Genomic DNA, 20,908 nt, shown 5'->3' with positions numbered 1-20,908 from the left:
ATCCTCCAATATTAACTTTTTAACAAGTCTGTTGCGGCGTGCAACCCGATCCTCCAATATTTCCATTTCAATCAATTCTTATAGAAGAAATTCCCCAATAAATGCAACAACTAATATAAAATCATAAGACAACAAGCATACAACAATTATAATTTAATTATGAAACAAACAATGACAATTAACAATTTATTATTGAAATCAGGGAGAAAATAGGCAGTTTAATATTTGATATGCTAAATGTCAAATAACAATTAAAACACATAATTCAAATAGCATGTAACAATTAATGCAGGAATTCAAGAATTAACATTTTGACAAGGAATAAGAGAGAAATAATTATTATAGTAATAAATTTATGATAAAAAAAATCAATTTATGATTTTTCAAGTAAGCAGGCAAACAATTTATTTGACGATGTATAGACACTCGTCACCTTGCCTATACGTCGTTTACATGCAATTCACATAACAAACAATTTAAGTGTTCTATTCCTTCAAGTCAAGGTTAACCCTGACACTTACCTCGCTTTGCAAATTTCAATTAATTATTCAACCACAGCTTTTCTTTTTAAATTTGCCTCCGAAAGCTTCAAATCTATTCACAAACAATTCAATATATTCAATACTAATCATAGGAGTTAATTCCATATGAATTCACAAATTTTTCGAATAAAAATCCAAAATTCATTAAAATATTCGATAGTGGGACCCACATCTCAAATCCCGGAAAAGCTCGTGAAATCCGAACACCCGTTCCGATACAAGTTCAGCCATACCAAAGTTGTCCAATTCCGATATCAAATGGACCTTCAAATCTAAATTTTTTATTTTTGGAAAATTTTACAAAAATTCCAATTTCTTCCATCTAAATCCGAAATAAATGATGAATATAGACATGGATTTGTGAAATACAATCACTATATGATAAAGAACACTTACCCAGTTCAAATTCGTGAAAATTCCCCTTGAAATCGCCCAAATCCGAGACTTAAAACTCAAAAATGAGTAAAAATGGCTAAGACCCGATTTTATGTATTCTGCCCAGCATTTCGCATCTGCGGTGCTTGGGCTCGCATCTACGAAAAGGGGCTGCCAGGCGAGGTTTCGTATCTGCGGACAAAATATCGCACCTGCGATGTCCGCTTCTATGCAAAAGGGCCGCACCTGTGAAGGCCGCATCTGCGATGGAAGTCTCGCTTCTGCGAGCTCACACATGCGGTCAAAATTCTGCAGGTGCGATTACACCAGAACCCAAAATTTCAGATTTTGCTTAAGTCCAATTCTTGTTCCGATTTTGATCCGTTTCACTCTCGGGGTACTCAGGACCCCGCTCGAATATACCAACAAGTCCCTTAATATAATACGAACTGACTCGGGGTCTAAAATCACGTCAAACAACACTAAAATTACAATTCACACCCCGATTCGAACGTTGAGTTTTAAACATTCAATTTGCAAATCTCGTGCCAAAACATATTAAATGAATCCGGAATGACTTCAAATTTGGCACACAAGTCATAAATGACATAACAGAGCTGTTCAAATTTTCAGAATCGGATTCCGGCTCCGATATCAAAAATTCAACCATGTGGTCAAACTTGGAATATTTATCCTTTAAATTGCTAGTTCCGTTAAATGGTCATAACTTGAGCTAGGGACCTCCAAATTAAATTTCGGGCATACGCCCAAGTTCCAAATCACGATACGGAGTTACCGGAAATGTCAAAACACCGATCTAGTTCTGTTTGCTAAAAATGTTTACTAAGGTCAACTCACTTAAATTTGAAAGCTCTATTTCCCATTTTAATCCATTTTTTACATAAAACCTTTCCAGAAAATTGTATAGACTACGCACCAAGTCGAGGAATGATAAATGATGCTTTTTGAGGTCTTAGAACATAGAATTACTTATTAAATTTAAAGATGACATTTTGGGTCATCACAGAACGGCTCCGTTATATTATTTGGGACTTGCCTGCAAAATTTGACGTCATTCCGAGTGGGTTTGATAGGTTTCGGCACATGTTTTAGAAGTTGGAAGTTTTGAAAGTTTATAAATTCGATTTGTGGTGCGATTTGTATTTTCGGCATTGTTTGATGTGATTTGAGACCTCGAGCGAGTCCGTGTTAGGTTATGGAACTTGTTGGTATGTTTAGACTGGGTCTCGGGGTCCTCGGGTAAGTTTCGGATGGGCTACGGGTCATTTCCTCCTATTTTGAACTGTTGTTATCTGTCATCTGGTTTCCTTCATCGCGTTCGCGTCCTTACCTTCGCGTTCGCATAGTGTTATTTTAGATGGTGAATATTTCCTCTTCGCGTTCACAGTCACCCTCTTGCGTTCGCGAAGTTCTGCCAACCCCTTCTTCGCGTTCGCGTTCCCTATCTCGCGTTTCGCGAAGTGCAAACCAGGCCCTGGGCACTGGTGATCATTTTCCTCTTCACGTTCGCGTGCCGCTTACGCGTTCGCGTAGCTATGCTATTCCACTCTTCACGTTCGCGTACTACTTCATGCGTTCGCGAAGAGCAGTCTTTGGGCCATCATATTTTTCCTCTCCACGTTTGCGAACGTGTTGTCGCGTTCGCGAAGAACAACTAGGCTGCTTTTGTTTTTCTTCTTCGCGAACGCGTCCCTTTCTCCGCGTTCCCGATGCTTTCAGAGCTGGGCAGAGTATAAGATTTCCAAATCGAGGGTTAGGCCATTGTTATCACATTTGGACTTGTAGAGCTCAGTTTTGAGCGATTCTTTGTAGGTTTTTCAGGCAAATCGATTGGGTAAGTGTTCTTCACCTAGAATTTATTATATTCCATGATTTTATCTTTATTTTTATCATTTAATTTGTGTTTTGAGTTGGGGAAAATGGTGATTTTTGAAGAAAATTTTCAAAATAAAAAATCATGATTTGAGGGACGAATTGGCATCGAAAATTGATAATTTTAGTATGGTTGAACTCGTATCGGAATGGGTGTTCGGGTTTTATAAAATTTGTCGAGTTCCGAGGTGCGGGCCCGGGAGTCGACTTTTGGACCGATTTTTAGATTTTGATAAATATTGAAGCTTTATGATCCGGAATAGTTTCTTATGAGTTTCACTTGTGCTTTGAAGTTATTTTTTTATTAGATTTGAGCCGTCCGGAGGTCATTTTACCCGAGAAGTTCATTTTTGAGTATCGGTTTGTCTTCTTTGAGGTAAGTATCTTGCCTAACCTTGTGTGGAGATTTTCCCTTAGGATTTGAGTCTTCTATGTTGATTGTAGTCCATGTACGCGAGGTGACGAGTGCGTACTCAGACTTATTTATGGGAAAGTTGGCCTTTTAGGGTTCTTAGGTCCTTATAATCACGGAGTATGAAATTGTTCTTGATATGATTAAGTTCCTATTTACTAGTTTCACCTCTACATGCTTTAATTTGAATTTATTGCTTCAGGATTCACTCTTATTGCCTATTTGACTCTTATTTACCTTAAATGAAGATTTTACCTATTCTATTGACATGCTATCTTTTCATAATTGCTTATCTTTATTTGGAATTATTATTTTCTCATCCTATAATTGTTCAGTCTTAATTGAGGTTATGATTATCTTTTCGCTGCTTATCCTTAATTGAATTGTTGAATATCCTTCGTAATTTCTCAACCTTAAAAGAAGTTAGATATTCTACATCTTAGTCGACTTGTTTAATTTGGAATTATTTGACTCGTGTTAGCTTCCCTGTTGTTGAAATGTATATTGTGGGATCGTTACTACATATTAGTTTTCCCTTGTTGAGCTGTTCTCTTTACGCCTAACATCCTTTACTGTGATTATTCATTGTGATTTGGTTCTACTGTTTCTTTGTGATTTAAAGTTCTTGAGTTGATTTACTTGTCGTACTTTGTATTATTGTCTTTGTTGCAGTTGTACTTGTTGTGGTGATGCATGAGGTTTTTGCCGTGCGGTTGTTGTTATTGTGATGCACGAGGTTTCTGCCGTGCGATTGTGATTATTGTGACGCACGAGGTTTTTGCCGTGCCATTGTTGTTATGGGATTGCACGAGGTTTCTGCCGTGCTATTGTTACTATTGATAGTTGCACATGCGGCGTGACAAGGTGGGATATATATATATATGTGTGTGGGTTGTACATGTGGCGAGATAAGGTGGGAACATTATTATGCATGTGTGGCGAGACAAGGCGGGCATTTACTTTACTATTGTACACGTGGCGAGACAAGGTGGGTTGTGTCAGGGATTGATTTGTGATGGCCTGGGGGTATTCTAGTTGTTGATATTTGTGTAGTGGTATACTTACCTATGTGAGATTTATCTTGTGAAAGCTGTGAGAAAATATTCTACGTGTTGTCCGCTCTTTTCCTTATGTTTATTTTCTGGTATGGACTATGTTAGGACACTTGCACAAGCATACACGTAGTTAAACACTCTTATCGTGTAAGAGGTGTTCTTGATATTGTTGAGCATAGATGCTCACCCTTGTTTACTTGCCTTCTATGTGAAAATGGCTCTATTGGCACGTGAGTCGTCATTGCGGTTATGAAGTGTAATGAGGGCACAGGATGCCAAGTGTTAGGGTTCAGGTATTGAGACCTGTGAGTTGTGATTTGTCCAAGGTTCGGTACCTCGTGTAGTTTGATGACTAAAACCTGATGTAAAAATGGTTGTAGTTGCTGAGTTATTACTTGTCCTTGTTGTATTTGTGGTTCCGGATGTAGGTTGTGTTCCGTTTACTTTTCTGAGTTGTTTTTTTTATGGTATTATGCCGATACTTGTTGTTTCCTTTCTAATTTCCATTACTGTATTGCGAGCCATATTGTATAGTCTTTATGTAGATATCATATTTCTGTTGTTCATATACTTATTCTTGTTCAGTTTATTAGACCAGTGGGTGTCTTGACTATTCCTCGTCACTACTCCACGGAGGTTAGTCTTGATACATACTGGGCACCGGTGTGGTGTGCTCATTCTACACTTCTGCATATTTTTGTGCAGATCCAGGTATTTGTTCATTAGCCGATGTGTGGGTCATTGTTGTGGAGACTCAAGGTAAACCTGTTGATGCGTTCGTAGGCTTCGGAGTCACCTTCAAGTTTTCATTTTGCAATGTTTATTTCTATTTCTGGATAGTTGTATTTAGAGGTTTTCTAGCAAACACTCTGTAGAGCTTATGACTTATACTACCAGTTTTTGGGAATTGTAAGAGATTCTATTTAAATAATATTGTTGTTTAAATTAATGTTAGGCTTACCTAGCCCTTAAGACTAGGTGCCATCACGATACCCAAACGGAGGGGAAATTGGGTCGTGACAAGTTGGTATCAGAGCTCTAGGTTCATAGGTGCTACGAGTCATAAGCGAGTTTAGTATAGTCTCGCGGATCGGTACGGAGACGTCTGTACTTATCTTCGAGAGGCTACAGAACTATTAGGACAATCTCACTTGCTTCATTCATATCGTGCGAGTTCATTGTTCTCAAAATTTGAACTTTTATCATTCCATTCTCTCATAGATGGTGAGGACACGAGCTGCAGTTACTGATGACGCTGCACTCGGAGCAGGTATCGCTAGAGGCAGAGGCCGACAAGGAGTAAGTGTCGCAGCCCGAGAACCTACCAGAGTAGCAGTTGAGGAGCCGCCAGTAGTTCAAGTTGGGGGCAGGTACCGGAGGCACCTGCTGTTACCCCCAGACATCAGGAGACCTTAGCATAGTTCCTGAGCATGATTGGTACATGGGCTCAGGCGGGGTCGATTCCGGTTGCACCAGCTACTTCACAGACCGGGGGAGGAACCCAGACTCCCGCTGCTAATGCCCCAGAGCAGTGAGTTCATGTTGGTCAGGTTCCAGGTGTTATGACGACACAGTCTATGGTTCCAATTCAGCCCATGGTCAGGGCAGCAACATCTGAGGAAGAGCAGCTTAGACTTGCAAGGTTCAAGAAATATGACCCTCATACATTCAGTGGTTTGGCTTTAGAGAGTGCACAGGGTTTTCTGGAGGAGTGTTACCGCATTCTCCATACTATGGGTATTGTGGAGATGAGCGGGGTTGCTTTTACTACATTCCAGCTTAAGGGAGTGGTTTATCAGTGGTGTCGGGCATATGAGTTGGGTAGTCTGGCCGAGTCGGCTTTACTTACATGGGTTCAGTTTTTAGAGATGTTCCTGAGAGAGCTTATACCTCAGTCCCTTCAAGATGCATGGCGCGCGAAGTTTAAGTAGTTGTGCTAGGGCACTATGTCAGAATCAGAGTATGCCGTGAAATTCAGTGATTTGGCCAGGCATGCACCTGCTTTGGTCGCCACAGTTAGAGAGTGTGTCCATAGATTCATTGAGGGACTCAGGCATGATATTCGGTTCAGCATGGCTCGGGAGTTAGAGTCAGATATTTTGTTTCAACAGGTGGTAGGGATCGTTCGCCGTGTAGAGGGCATATGGGATCAGGAGAGAGAGGACAGGTGGGGTCATGAGAGAGAGTACAAGCGAGATCAGGAGAGAGAGGACAGGGAGGCGAGAAGGCCTCGTAGACCGAAAAGATCTACTGGTCCTTATTTTGGAGGCAGGGTACGACATGGTAGAGATTTTGTGGGTCAACCAGTTCAGTTTGCACTTCAGGCTTCACACAGTGTTTTAGGTACTCATGGGTCTCAGAGTACCCGTACCGCACAGTTCCCACAACCACGTCAGCATAGAGGTTGCTTTGAGTGTGCAGATACCAACCATATAGTGAGAGGTTGTCCTAGACTCCGGACAGGTGTGTCATAGCAGAGTATTCAGGAAAGTAGAGGGTGCCCAAGAGGGGAAGGCCCGGCCCTTTGATGTATTTCATATAGTAGGCTTGAGGCTGTTGTGCCAGATGATGTCATACATGTATGCTTTTGATTTGTTACAGAGGGGCACAATTCGTATTTTGATTCGGTTCTGCTAATCGGGGCGAGTTCCCCTATTTGTTGTCCCACCTATGGGTGAGTTCATGACTTAGTATTATGTTTATGTGTTTACCCTTGTTAGGAGACTCTATGAGTGGTAGCCCATGTCTATCATTTGTTTCTATTCATTATTGAGAGTTTCGAGGCTAGAAGTTAATTCATGTTGTCTATTATGGCAGGTTTGATGTGATTCCTGAGTAATTTGGTTACGAATTGTAATTTGATACTTTACCGGGGTGAGAGTTCAGTAAGTGTTGTGCCTTTATTGGCAGAATTGAGCTAGTGGAAGATTTCAATTGGTATGATGTGTATTCGGCTTGTGATTCAGAGTTGTGGGTGAGATCCTCGCGATTCCATGTGATTTGATATGTTTGATCCGGGTTGCATGCCGCGGTGGAATATTATTATGCACGTGTGGCGAGACAAGGCGGGCATTTACTTTACTATTGCACACGTGGCGAGACAAGGTGGGTTGTGTCAGGGATTGATTTGTGATAATTTGTGATGGCCTGGGGGCATTCTTGTTGTTGATATTTGTGTAGTGGTACACTTACCTGTGTGAGCTTTATCTTGTGAAAGCTGTGAGAAAATATTCTACGTATTGTCCGTTCTTTTTTTATGCTTATTTCCTGGTATGGACTATGTTAGGATACTTGCACAAGCATACACGTAGTTAAGCACTCTTATCGGGTAAGAGGTGTTCTTGATATTGTTGAGCATAGAAGCTCACCCTTGTTTACTTGCCTTCTATGTAAGAATGGCTCTATTCGCACGTGAGTCGTCAGTGCGGTTATGAAGTGTAATGAGGGCACAGGATGCCAAGTGTTAGGGTTCGGGCATTGGGACCCGTGAGTTGTGATTTGTCCGAGGTTCGGCACCTCGTGGAGTTTGATGACTAAAACCTGATGTAAAAGCGGTTGTAGTTGTTGAGTTATTACTTGTCCTTGTTGTATTTGTGGTTCCGGATGTATGTTGTGTTCCATTTACTTTTCTGAGTCATTTTTTTTATGGTATTATGCTGATACTTGTTGTTTCCTTTCTTATTTCCATTACTGTATTGCGAGCCATATTGTATAGTCTTTATGTAGATATCATATTTCTGTTGTTCATATACTTATACTTGTTCAATTTATTAGACCAGTGGGTGTCTTGACTATTCCTCGTCACTACTCCACCGAGGTTAGTATTGATACTTACTAGGCACCGATGTGGTGTGCTCATTCTATACTTCTGCACATTTTTGTGCAGATCCAGGTATTTGTTCGTTAGCCGCTGTGTGGGTCGTTGCTGTGGAGAGTCAAGGTAAACCTGCTGCTGCGTTCGCAGGCTTCGGAGTCACCTTCAAGTTTTCATTTTGCACTGTTTATTTCTATTTCTGGATAGTTGTATTTAGAGGTTTTCTAGAAAATACTGTGTAAAGCTTATGACTTGTACTACCGATTTTTGGGAATTATAAGAGATTCTATTTAAATAATATTGTTGTTTCAATTAATGTTAGGCTTACCTAGTCCCTAAGACTAGGTGTCATCACGATACCCAAACGGAGGGGAAATTGGGTCGTGACAGTTCCTTTATTAAGTATTCATCGTTTTAGAAACGTATAATTTTAAAAATTTATTTTACATTCGAACATATTTTAAATAATATGTATGTTAAACTTTTAAATATTCAATCATAGGGGAACACACACAATGCACGTAATCTATATCTATACTATATTAAAAACATGAAGGTCCTTAATGAATGTTGTTTGCCTTTTTTGCCCTTTAAAAATAGATTTTATACTAGATAAAATAATCATTTAATTAATTTTCTAACATTTAGGAGTTCAAAATCAACTAAATTTTTTAAAAACAAAATTCCTTATTTAAACTACATAGAAGGTCCTAATATTTGGGACTTCAAATTCAATTAAAATTTACTTTATTTCAATTCTTTCCTTAAACCAACATTATATCCTTGCGGACTTTAAACATGCTTTTGGAGTTTAATGCGTATCCTTAGCCTCTAATGTATATAATTCTTAACTTTAAACATGCTTTTGGAGTTTAATGCGTATCCTTAGCCTCTAATGTATATAATTCTTAGTATCTTTTTCTTTTACAAATACTTTCAATAATTGATTACCTAAAAGACATCGCATGTTAATTTTTTTCCTTTTATTTTTAAAGAGTTTTGATTTAACTTTAGGTATAAATTTCTAGAAGTCAGAATTATTGTTAATATTAATTTTAAAAATAAATTAATCTACATCCATACTATGTAAAATTATAACTATAACTAATATTTAAACTTTAAATAAATTAATACACTTGGAACTTTGAAATAACTATAAATTTAAAAAATTGTCTTAATGAACATGATTTTAAAATTGCAAAATTGTCAATGGCAGAGTTTATTCAGAATGAGTTTAAGGTAATGCTAACTTTTATTTGGTTTTCGATGAATATGTATAGAAGGAATTTAGACTTAGACCAATAAGAATCTGGCCAATATTTTTACATAAGAAGAGGTTCACTTATTGTATATATAATTTTGATGACCTTTAAATGAACAAATAAGAGTTTTACGTACTTAAGTTACAAAGAATAAATTTCACATGCTAAAAACATACATATAAATATTTAAATTAAAAAAATTAATGTTAGACTAAACACAAGAAAGGAAAAAAAGAAAAGAGCAGAACACGTTTTTAAACTTTTAATATCTTTTGTTATAAAGTAACTTAACCTCATTTTTCTACATAAAATATTTATATTAGAATCTTGATAAATTAAAATTAGATTTTATTTTTGTATTGTCCAATAAAATAGAAAACTAATTTATTCCTTGCACGATGATTATCATAAAGTTTTTATACTTTATTTATACCAACTGAAATACTGTGTGCTTAGTTGCGTTGAAAATACACGTTTGTCAAAAATTAACAATTAATTATGTAATAATTAATTTTTTATTTTATTATATTATGATATTATGAATATAACATTAATAAAAGAGATGTTGCGTGTGATATAACAACATAACATATATCTATATAATAATTAATAAAATTCTAAAACTCCAAATACTATATAACTAATTCAACTAAATTCATCATCTTTATATATATTGAAGATATTGAATTCAATTATTGTATTAATGTAATAACATTTATTGTAATCATTTGAACAAATATCGCATTTATTTTAACATCAATTACTATTTTTTAATAGTTTATTCTTTTTTACACGTTTTATACTAATTGACGCGATGTACACGTGCAAAGCACGTACACTAAAACTAGTATATAAAAAGATATGTTACACACAAACCATATATACCACAAGAAAACCTCACTTTAGTCTTGATTTCATTCTCTCTAAATTCATAGTTCACTCACACCTTCTACGCGGATTTATTACCGAGTTCACTCACACCTTCTAGTGCACTACGCGGATTTATTACCTAAACATTCATCCTGAACAATTTCATCCCTTGCAGCGGTGTCCGGATGTAATACTCCAAAGTTTCTAGACTAATATTTATTGTCACGACCCAAAATCTAACAAGGCCGTGATGGCGCCGGACACCACTGTCAGGCAAACCAACCATAATCAATTAACTTAATTACCCATTTTAGTATTTTTGAAATACAAATTTCTTCAATGAAATGGTAAAGATAAAACTCATAGAGTAAATGATAAATATTTTTTGCAACTAAATTTTTAAATAATTCACAACCATTTCCAAAACCCGGTGTCACAAGTGCATGAGCATTTACTAGGGAATTAAAATAAAATACAGCATCTGTCCAGAATACAAATTAGACAGGAAAATAAAATAACTCTGAAGGAGACTCTGTTAGCTGCGAACCGTAATATAGAATGCAGCTCACATATGTCCCCACAATTATTAACCACACCTCTGCGCCCACAAGGCCGCTATTCATATATGTACTTGCACAATAAAATGTGCAGCAAGTACAGTATGAGTACGAAAACAATGTGTACCCAGTAAGTATCAAGCCTAATCTCGAAGTGGTAGAGACGAGATAGCCGACTTTGACAATCACTATGGGTCAATAATAATAATTAAAATAAAAATAGAATATCTAAATCAGCATGATTCACAAGATTTACAATAATTTATTTAACCAGCAAAAATAATCAAATTCCTTCAAATGCAACAATTCTCAATATATTAATTAAATTCCTTAAATTCAAATAATTTTTAATTTATCAATTAATCTCATTTACAGAAATAACAATTAATTTCTTAACAAGCAGAAATAATAATTCATTAAATTCCAAGGATTCTCCAATTTATCAATTAGCTTCGCAAGCTAAAATAAACTATTAAAGTATCGTGTAACTATTATTATTAAGCACGATTTATGTCGAGGTCGTTCGGCCCGATCCAGAGTGTCGTGTACACCGCCGAGGGACATACGGCACGATCCATAGATGCATCTATCATGTCGAGGCGTTTGGCCCGCTCCACAAGAAAGGAGGACATTTTCTTATGTACCTCCGGAATGAGAGTATATGTCACGACCCAAAATCTCACTTGTCGTGATGGCGCCTATCTCAATACTAGGCAAGCCGAAAATCTCAATAAACCACAATTTCTCTTAAGTTTGAAAATATAATATTTCAATAAAACCCATAAATCCTACAATTACTGATACAACCACTCCCAAAATCTGGTGTCACTGAGTACATGAGCATCTAATCTGAATACAAGTCTGAAAAATACGGTCTATAATAGTCCGAGACTAAAAACAATAAACAAGGAGATAAGGAAGAAGAGACAAGGTCTGCGAAACATGGCAGCTACCTCAAAATCTCCTGAAAATCAACTGCGCGAAATGATCAACACCCGCTATATTCAGGAACACCTAGATCTGCACACGAAGTGCAGGGTGTAGTATGAGTACAACCAACTCAGCAAGTAACAATAATAACTAAGGAACTGAAGATAATGACGAGCTACACAGTCATAGTTCACTTTCAGTAGTTTCAGCAAAGAATAGACATGCTTTCAAATCCGGCAGTTTAAGTCAAATTAATTTTATATAGTTCAATTTCAAGTAATCCGGATATAAATTCTTTCAGAGATTTCGCAACAATGACAGATAGCAACTAAGTGCAACAACAAATGCAAAGCAAGTACAGCCTCTCAGGCAACAGTCACTCAACATATCACAACAGCTCAACCACTCGGCTCTCAGCCCTTAGCACTCACACTCAATGGGTACCCGCGCTCACTGGGGGTGTGTACAGACTCCGGAGGGGCTCCTACAGCCCAAGCGCCATAATATGCACGGACAACTCACATGTTATAATATCCTGTACAGACAACTCACGTGCCATAATATCCTTACCTCACCGACAGGCCCTCGGCCTTACTCAGTCCTCAACCTCTCAAGTCTCTCGGGCTCTTGAAAATCACAAAGATCGGCCCAAACAAAGATAACATAGTATATCAACAAAATTCCAGAAAGACTGAGGTATAATACGCAGGAAAAATCATGACTGAGTACAAGACAACAATTAGCAAATAATTCAACAAGTACGCGACCTCTACGGGTCTCAATAGTACTATAACATGGCCTAAGCATGATTTCTAACATGATTTATAGTCAAATTTCTTCAACACATAGAGATCATATAACTAACAATAAATTATTCAACTTTACAGTTTTTTCGGGACGGATCAAGTCACAATCCCCTCGGTGCATGCCCACACGCCCGTCACCTAGCATGTGCGCCACCTCCAAAATAATCACATGATACCAAAATCCGTGGTTTCATACCCTCAGGACCAGATTTATACTTGTTACTTACCTCAACCCGTGTAATTCTTTATTCCGCTATGCCCTTTCCAAGAGAATTGATCTCCGAAAGCCTCGTATCTAGCCACAATTAATTCGATTCAGTCAATACCAATTATTGTAATTAATTCCATAAGGAGATACTATTTTTCCCAATAAAATCATAAATTAACTCAAAAATCGATCGTGGGGTCCACGTATCGGAACCTGACAAAAGTTACAGAATATGAACGCTCATCCAACCACGAGTCCAACCATACAAATTTTACCAAAATCCGACACTAACTCGACCCTCAAATCTTCAATTAAAATCCATGAAGATTTCTACCATTTTCAACCCAATCCTTACCCATTTGAACTTAACAATCTTTCCACAACCTTATTGGTATGTATACATAATACTCTACACCTAAGAATCATACTATTAATCACCCATCTTTACTCCAAACCCAAAATTGAAGAATTAGGGAAAGAAATTCTTACCTCTTTGAAGCCCTAGCAAGACCCTTGTGAAATCTTCAAACCTTGAACAAGAATTGATGGATAAATGACTAAGTCTTCACTCTCTCTCTAAAATGCTCTCACCTCTCTCTAAAATATCAGATTTTGGATCAAAAATGAGCTTCAAGGGCTATAAATCGAAGTTGGGTCGGGTAAAAAAATTAGAAAGAATGGAAGCTCCGACGCAGTTATGCGATCGCATAACAGGTATGCGGTCCGCATATCCGCCGCATAATTTGGCCTCCAGAGTTGGGCGTTACTGACCCGGTCTGCAGTCATTATGCGGTCCGCATACTTGTTCTGCAGTCGCATAATGCACCGCAAAATAGGTCTGCGGTCGCATAGTGCAACGCAGATTTTTCCTCAAATCTTGCCCCTCTCCTGGTCCACTTTGCGACCATTATGCGGTCCGCAGAGTGATTCTGCGACCATTATGCGGGTCGCAGAAATGACCCTTTTCTGACAAAATTTTCCTTTACACATCGATGCATCTACAACCTTTGTACTAACTGATTTACCTCGACACCACAAAACCTTGATTTCCTTAGCAAAAATTCTCCGAGTCACTACACATACGTCAACATCCGGTCAACCTTTTCAAGTAAATTTCCAACATGAAAATTCATTCTTCCAAGCTAACTTCCGAAACACCTTAAAAATTAAAACTGACAATTCACACAAGTCATAATACCTCATAGGAAGTTATTCAAGACTTTAAATAGTTGAAAGGAGCGTGAATGCTCAAAACGACCGGTCGGGTCGTTACAATATATTTGTTATAAGATAAACCTCCGGAAGGAGAGTATATTTATTATAAGATAAATTCGGGAGGAAGAATAATTTCTTTTAACAATTAATTAATTTAAACAGAAAATTAAGCATATGAGATTTCTATCATTAAATATCTTTATCTAACAATTCACAATATATTCATATATATCAATTAATATTAATTAAACAAAGAATACAATTTACACAAGTAATTCATGCTTTGAGTCCTAAACTACCCGAACTTTAGCATTAATAGTAGCTACGCACGGACTCTCGTCGCCTCGTGCGTACGTAGTCCCCACAATTAGCAACAATTATTTAATTTTAATCACCTATGAGGTAATTTTCCCCTCACATGATTAGACAAGAGACTTACCTCGTCTTGCTCCAATTTAATCCACTAGTAGACCCTTTCCTCGATTATCCAACTCTGTCTGGCTCGAATCTAGCCAAAATAATTTGATACAATCATTAAAATTTATAGGAATCAATTCTATAAGAAAATACTACATTTTCAATAAAATCCCGAAATTAATTAAAAATTCGTCCGTGGGGCCCACGTCTCGGAATCCGGCAAAAGTTACAAAATCCGACAACCCATTCAATTACGAGTCCAACCATACCAGTTTCACTCAAATCCGACTCGGAATCGATACCGAAATCTCAAAAATTCGTTTCTATGAGATTTCTAAAAAATTCCAAAATTTCAATCTCAAAACACTAATTAAATGATGAGAACAATGATATATTTGTGTTTATAGACCAAATCCAAGTTAGAATCACTTACCCCAATGTCTTTCCTTGAAAATCTATCCAAAATCGCCTCTGCTCAAGGTCCAATTTGTTAAAAATGGCGAATGGGACAAATGCCTTCTTTTTATAAAACTGTCGAGGCAACCTTCGGAATTGGGCCTCGAACCGGGCCTCGATCGTGTCTTCAATCATGGCCCTCGAGCCTAGGCCTCGATCGTGGCTTCAATCACAGACTCGAGCCCGAACCTCGGTCTTGGCCTCGATTATGGCATCGAGCCTGGTCCTTCGATCATAGCCTTAATCATGGCATCGAGCCTGAGCCTTTGATTGTGACCCTCGTTCTTGGGTCTCCATCATGGCCCTCGAGCATTGCCTTCGATCATGGCCCTCGAGATGGACCTTCGATCTTGGCTTTGATATTGAGCCTGGTCCCTGGCTTCGCCTCAGGACGTCGACCCTGGGCTCGATATCTGGGCTCGATCTTAGGCTCGATCACAGCCCAAAAATATCCGGTAGAAGGAAAAATTGCAGTAGCTTTTTAAGTCATATTTTTGATCCGTTAACCATCCGAAACTCACCCGAGGCCCTCGGGACCTCAACCAATTATACCAACAAGTCCTAAAACATCATACGAACGTATTTGAAACCTCAAATCACATAAAACGACGCTAAAATCACGAATTATGCTCCAATTCAAGCTTAATGAAACTTAAAATTTCTAACTTCTACATTCGATGACGAAACCTATCAAATCAACTCTGATTGACCTCAAATTTTGCACACAAGTCATAAATGACATAATGGAGCTATGAAAATTTTCGGAACTAGATTCCGAACCCGATATCAAAAAGTCAACTCCCCGGTCAAACTTCCAACCTTAAATTCTTATTTTAGCCATTTCAAGCCATATTTAACTACGGACTTCTAAATAAAATTCCGAACACGCTCCTAAGTCCAAAATCACCATACGGGGCTGTTGGAATCGATAAAATTCTATTCCAGAATCGTTTTCTCAAAATGCTGACCGAAGTCAAACTTGGCCTTTTAAAGCCATCTTAAATAACCAAATGTTCCGATTTCAACCCAAACACTTTCAAATCCCGAACCAACCATCCCCGCAATTCATAAATCATTTAAAGCACATACAGGAAGTTTTATTTAGGGTAACGGGGTACTAAAAGTCAAAACGACCGGTTGGGTCGTTACATTCTCTCCCACTTAAATATACGTTCGTCCTCGAACGTGCTAAGGAGTGTTCCGGAGTTATCCAAAATCAGTGTTTAGTACCTCGTGCACCTACCCGTGCTACCACACCCAGTTGAGCACATTAACTCGAGCCAATCCGAAAATTCTCCCCTTTATTTAGGCAAATAAGCCTTAGAGCCCAATTCTAACATCCAGAATTCTCCGCCATACTTGTTTCCAACCTATGAATGTCGTATCAATCACTACACGATGCACCAATATAGGATTGCATACCTTTGTTGAATTTAGACCAAGCACTGCATCATTCACATGACTATAATAACATCCTCCGATAACAATAGCCAAAATTCCACGAATCTGATGTTCACAACACACCTCATGATACATATAAGTCATGTTCCAACTCTTGAAATGCTTCCACGATGGAAGAAATGTGTAGAAATTCATAACCAATTGCCGAGTCAACAATTATTGAGTTTCTCCTTCTGACAAGAACCATTGCCTCATTATAACCAAATAATGGTATTTGCTCTTTATTACACTTCATATAATCTGATCGCACTGATCCCGAATCCAATAATCTCGTCTCACCAAGTATAAGCTGCTTAGGTAATAAACCACCTCAAACACGATCAAAAAGCCTCATATGACGCCACTATGAGCTAATAAGCTACGGACTCGATTGCGATACATAAGAAAAACGAACTCTGGAAAGGATTACTCAACCCACGTGACTAATTAGACAATTGAAAAGGTGTCATGAACCTTCCTCAGAAAATCGGACACAAACACACAAAATAGAATATAGGGGACTGTACTCAACATCACACTGTTGCGGCGTGCAACCCGATCCACACATGATACTATTGCGGCATACAACCCGATCCATACATGATACTGTTGCAGCGTGCAACCCGATCCAAACAACATACCCGTGGCAGCGTGCCACCCGATCCGCACAAAAAGAATCTATAAGAAAATACTTACCGAGCTAAAATGCTCATTACTACAAAATATCCGAATATCAGACACAAGCATGCTCAGTGCATAATATCATCCCTGGAAGGACCAACAGCGCCATACGCTATAAAACTCAAGCACAACTAAGGTGCGATATATGATCTGAATCTCGAGAGCCATCCTGCTCACATAACATCATCGCTACGCGGAACCTCATCACATAAGAAATTTATCAAGCCGTTTCATAACTCACACGGCACAATATAGTATTACATGAAATAAACGACGACGAAACGACATCCAACGTCCGAATACTCCTCCATAGGGAGCCTTTATGCTGAAATGAACACATCCGGCCTGATATAGAGCCCGAATTCATATTTAAATCCATCCACAGACCTCAAGCCAATTTTTGTTGCACCGTACTAGGCTAATAACCTTTCAAAGATCCATAATAACCCTTTTTCCCATAACACACAAGAATAGCCATCATAATCGGAACAAACTTCCATAGTCCACAACCAAATGAACCGAGCGCTCTGCAGGCATAAATTCTCGAATCAACGATATTACCACAATCTTCAAACTTGGTTTCAATTTTCACTCAATCAAGTGACTACATGTCACTCTTACACAATCTTTTCGTGAGACACGTTCCCACGTCCTTTCGCACCAGGTAACACGTCTGCACATCCATGCTACCGGTTACACTAATGCTGTAAAGCATATCAAGAATCCACAAATCAATACACAAGGTCTCTTACACCTGACATCGACCTTAGATGATGCCAAAAACAATACCATCTTACTTTAAACATCTAAATCCCTTTCCTGCTCATCCGAGCTTATGACATCCTTGTCAACACCGAACCGAAATCTTAAATCCTCAACTTTCGAATCCCATGCTACTTAGTGCACTTAACCACGCCAATGTGCAGGAGTATAAGAATTCCATCCTAACTCCCAAACCACAAATAGGGTAAACACTTCATCATATAGAAACCTTCTTCTTAACTCATTTCAAGAGAACCATTTCAACACATGACTGAATTCCCATATCCGTAGAAATTACCGGCCTCAAGTAGTGGTCTAAACCACCATAACTCTTCTGGGATCCCTCTACACATAACATGTCATAATACTTGAATTCCTCCAAATAAAATCAATTACGGCGGCCGTCAAGCCTCGCACGTATCGCCACAAATCACATGCATAATTCAATGCGCTGAAGGAACTCATCATTGCCACCATCATGCCGATTCAACCATTGTTAGCCGATCCATCTTTTCTCAATTTACTCTCAACTTGCCTTAGAAATAATAATAATAGCTCCATTCATTACATCACAAACTCAAATCCGCACTCATCCCAAGTGACCTTATTTCACGAGACCACGCTATTTTAAAACCCACGAATCATCTCATACCCCTCCTTCTGCGCACTTTTACATCTTCAACTGGTACACCTATTCTGATACTTCTTTTATGAATCCGGAGTTATTTTCTTCCGTTTCTCAAATGCTATGCCACAACCTGAAGATAACGCAGAGTATTCCAAGCCCCATTTCATAATCTGCTACAAAAGCTCGATACTCAACCATACTACAGACTCGAGATCCTTAGGCACCGCACTTTAAATTTTTTGAACCCACCATGACCGTTATTGAGAGTCACTTGCTCTGACTTGTTCCCAAACATGATCAACTCCAAGGCCCTGCTAGCACATGGACACTTTATCAAGGAAACACCCGACTGTCTCACTTTCCCTGTGCATTACATCTATATGAAGCATAAACTTTGAGTCTTCCCAAAGCCTGAATACGAATCAATAAGGCCAAATATGGCACACATTCCTCAAATCCTTTGCTCAGATTACCACCGATGTTTTCTTTTCTTAGTCGTAATGACCCACCAATACACTGATAACCAGAAACCGCACAAGTTGACACTACGCAATCCAATCATAGACGGTGGGGCTCTCCCACTTAGCTTGAAGCTACAATTACAAAATTCCGGAATCCACCGAGATTCTTTCTTCATCGTTGACATGATCCTGCATACGCTACTTGCCAAATTTTCTCAAAATCCTTCTATTAACCTTTAATAAACACTCCGAACCACTAGCCACATTTACATATTAAATCTCTTACCGGGTAGCCAGTAGAATTCTTCGCAGAAGCTTTGTAAACACCACGCGACCGTTAACCTGCTCACATGAGATAACCCACCTGTGGAAATTACATGCCGACATATTCCAACATCGCTGCACTAGGTGCAATTACTACGAAATTAGTAGATCATCCTGAGTCCGAGCTCATTCACCAGTTGCACCAATCCGTTCACTCCGCATGGACGTCAACTAAAGGCGCGACAATACATTCCAATCCAAAGTCATGTTGTATCCTTCTTCATATCAAGCAACTCTCTCATGTTGCATCCAATCTTCCTCAATATAGCAGCCAATATTCTAAATTAAGTCCGTAGACCTAGTCACTGTCCACATGAATCCCAAATCACTCAAATTTCCCCCCAAGGCGTGTGGCTATCCTACAACACAACCCGTAGGCTACCTTGCCACTCTCCTACTTTGGTCAACCGTCTCCTTTAAGCAACTACTCTGCTTCTGTTTTCTTACACTTGACCTTTTCGGAACCTAACCACCGTAAGGCACCTTCCATATGTCCTTCCTCATCCTTCGCTGCCCAGTTGTTGCCCTAACTCAAAATTCGTCTCTGTAGCACTTGAACCAATAGCTCATTACCAGCTTTAAACCTTTCTGACGATCATCCTTCTCGAGACATCAATACTAGGAATGCTGCTTCGATCCTGAATCACTGCACACCAGGATCTCTAACGATTGCTTCCCCTATACCAATTCCTAACACCCCATCGTGAAGGCTAGTTGAAGAAAACCATAACACCGACGAACCTTAACGCATTTAACAAGGCGATGACACCACATCAAAATTGAGAACTCTACCACACTCGAAAATATCAAGCTTCATTACTCCATCAACCTCAAACCTGAATATTCATAGTCTGATTGCCTTTTCTCCGCTGGAATTAAAACATGGAACCTCTGAATCATGTACTGAGAAAACCTTCTTTCAAGTCGTTTACTGCCCTGACACATAGACGGGCATTTTAATATTTCATAAACACTGTGCGATAACAACGCACGAATCGTCATAACAATCAATGCCAAATCTCAAAACCTTAGGTAGTACTGATACTTAATTTGAAATGACAGAGCGGCCTTTTGCAAGGCGACGACAATAGTCCAATTAATTACATAGGGAGAAGCATCATGTACTACATCTGAAGTACCATTAAAAATTTTCCCGATCCCCAATTTATAACAAGCGCTTCACGTCGCATAAGATTGAATATGAAGGAAATGTAGGCATAAGCCTCAAAGGAATCGAATAGCACGATGAGGAATCAAAAAGGGAAGTATTCCTAACAACCATGTAGCCTCTCAAAGATAAGCACGGATGTCTCTGTACCGATCCGCAAGACTCTACTAGACTTGCTCATGACTCGTGAGACCTACGTGAACCTAGTGCTCTGATACCATGTTGTCACGACCCAAAATCTAACAAGGCCGTGATGGCGCCGGACACCACTGTCAGGCAAGCCAACCATAATCAATTAACTTAATTACCCATTTTAGTATTTTTGAAATACAAATTTCTTCAATGAAATAGTAAAGATAAAACTCATAGAGTAAATGATAAATGTTTTTAGCAACTAAAATTCTAAATAATTCAAAACCATTCCCAAAATCCGGTGTTAGAAGTGCATGAGCATTTACTAGGGAATTAAAATAAAATACAGCATCTGTCCAGAATACAAATCAGACAGGAAAATATAATAACTCTGAAGGAGACTCTGTTAGCTGCGGATCGTAATATAGAATGTAACTCACCTATGTCCCTACAATTATTAGCCACACCTCTGTGCCAACAAGGCCGCTATTCATACATGT

This window comes from Nicotiana tabacum, chromosome 13 (assembly GCF_000715075.1).
Source record: "Nicotiana tabacum cultivar K326 chromosome 13, ASM71507v2, whole genome shotgun sequence".
In the NCBI taxonomy this organism is placed as follows: Eukaryota; Viridiplantae; Streptophyta; class Magnoliopsida; order Solanales; family Solanaceae; genus Nicotiana; species Nicotiana tabacum.
Note: the sequence above shows the minus strand (reverse complement) of the source record.